We start from the raw sequence: 2,500 nt of genomic DNA, 5'->3' as shown, positions 1-2,500 counted from the left end.
TAACAAGCGAACAGGACCACAGTCATATGTAAACCAACAATAGTAAACTATTAGTATTACCACAATCCCTATGTTACTATACAATAAAGTAGCCTGGTCAAATCAGTTCTTATTGCGGGTGACTATTTTTACTAGACCTGCTGTCTGTACCATGTCAATTACAGACACTATCATCATGATTATCACTGGCACCAAGCACACCATGCTTATTTGCACCCTCTGACCAACATTGCTGCAGGTAGACAGTATACACGCAAAGATGCACCTCCATTCACAGACGCATCACAGACTGTCACTGCCAATGGACGACCGATCATAATCTCCAAAAGGTAGACATTTCACTTCCGCGTTATAAACAGGAAATGCGTCTTCTTGTGTTTCTCGCGAGTAATACAGGTACTTCCTGAAAACGTTGTTAATCGAAGTTGGGCTTGAATTGAAGCTCTGGATGTCTGCCAACTAGTGGTAGAGAGTACAAAGGAGATTTGTCACCCTACTCGGATATACCATCTGTTTTAATCAGTGATGTTGCTTGTCACCGTACGGGGGGTTAGAGGGTTAACTAGAAATGCAATTCCAAGGACTTACCAGTGCATGAAAATGCAAAAAAAGATAGATAATGTAGATATGGTTACTAAGGTGTAGCTAGGGTAAACATGGTGGTTGCGTAGTTTACAGAGAGTTGATAGTGTGAAGGTAGACAGTTTAAAGCTGAAACATTCCAGTTCTAACTTAACTAATGATTTATATTCATGTTAAAATGTTGATTAGCTAACTTAGCTAATGATTTCTAGCAGTTGTGCTTAAAATGCTAATTATGCTAGCAATGCTAACTTTACTAACAATGCTAACCAGGTTGATTAGCTAACTTAACCGATGATTTCTAGCAGTAATGCTAAAAATGCTAACTATGCTAACAATGCTAGATTTGCTAACAATGCTAACGAGGTTGATTAGCTAACTTAGTTGATGATTTTTTGCAGTTATCCTAAAAATGCTAGCTATGCTAACAATGCTAACCATGCTAACTAGATAACTTGCTAGTGAGGACTTTTATTTTGAAACATTTGTTGCTAGGGTATCCATGGTGGGCACTATCAGGAAACAAGAAGTTACTGCAGTATAATCATGTTGGTTGCTATGTTAACGGTCATAAATGCATTTTAATGGTTGCTATGTTGGTTGCTAGGTACATGGAAGTTTCATGTAGTTGACTGGAGGCATAGTTGATGATAACTGACAGTTGGAATAGTTGAACAGTTAAATACTTGAGTAGTTTCAATGGTTAAATGATTTAATAGTGTATTATTGCAGTGAGGACTTTTATTTTGAAACAGTTGTGGACAGAGGAAGTAGTGAAACAGGATCTGTAGTCTAGTGAGATTGTATGCTTAAAGCCTGAGAGAGAGAGACTGAGGGCCAGATGTACTAACGTTTTGCGCACATTTTAGGCGTAACGTGCACGTAATAGCATGGCGATGGTATGTACAAATCGGCCGCAATGAGGGAAACGCGCAGACTGCCTGCCGTGGGACCTGAGAATGGCTATTTGCGCTTTTCCGTGTCATGCATATTAATTCCTGGGCGGATCAGCTGAAAATGGGTGCGCGCAAGTACAGGGGAGGAGAGGTGCTAATAGCGATTGATTAAGTATTCCGCCATATGTATGAAAACAGCGCACGTCTATTTTGCGTTGAAAAACTTCCGCCTTCTGAAAGCAGGTGTAATCCAAATTGCGGTTAAATGCATCTATTAGAAAAAGGTTTGGAGACAGCTGAATCAATATTCAGAGCATCAGTTTTCTTCATTGTACTATGTCAAAAGCAACCTTAACTTTTGTTTGCCTCTCTAAAATCGTGTTTTCTCTTTCACGACATAGCCTACACTTCCCAATCTGTTAGACAAGCATTAAGTCATATCCTTAGTCTACGTGCAGTAAATAGTTCACAAGTAGACTATTTTTTTAAGTGGATTATTAGAACTACTAGGCCTACTCTGTTTGCCGCAGCTCGTTGACATCTCTTTGTATCATGTATGATCGCTAAACTTTTCTTTTTAATGTTGCAATATTCAACTGCGCTTGTAGTTCGAGCTCTACACACGCAGTTAGCGTTGTAGAGGGGGCGGGAACGGGCGGAGATGACCGCTGTTAACGTAATGAAGTGACAGCTTAGTAAATTCTGCGCAATATAGCAAACACAGCGTTCGCAGTCTGCGTATACAAAAACTCGCTGTTAGCGCTGTGTTAGTACATCTGGCCCAGAGAGCTACTGCACCTGGCATGGCCACCTGGCATAAGATTCTAATTGCCCTATTATGATGTCATAATCACAATGTTAAATCTATGGGGGGAATTTTAATAGTTTTTATTTAATAGTTCAAAAAGTATAAAAGTTACAAAGTTGAAAAATACATAGCTGAAGTCACCTAAGTAAGACCTACACAGTGCAGTTTGAACGAAGTTTCTACGTTGAACGGTTGAAGCTGAATTGGACGCACA

The 2,500-nt window shown here is 39.7% G+C and overlaps 1 protein-coding gene across 2 annotated transcripts in view; it reads right to left on the bottom strand.

Annotated features, from left to right (window-relative positions):
* slc39a6 (solute carrier family 39 member 6) overlaps positions 1-2,500 on the bottom strand; it is a 43,145-nt gene that overhangs the window by 11,893 nt on the left and 28,752 nt on the right. The window lies entirely within an intron of this gene.

Source organism: Sardina pilchardus, chromosome 2 (genome assembly GCF_963854185.1).
Source record: "Sardina pilchardus chromosome 2, fSarPil1.1, whole genome shotgun sequence".
Classification (NCBI taxonomy): Eukaryota; Metazoa; Chordata; class Actinopteri; order Clupeiformes; family Clupeidae; genus Sardina; species Sardina pilchardus.
This window is presented reverse-complemented; position numbering and strand designations above follow the sequence as displayed.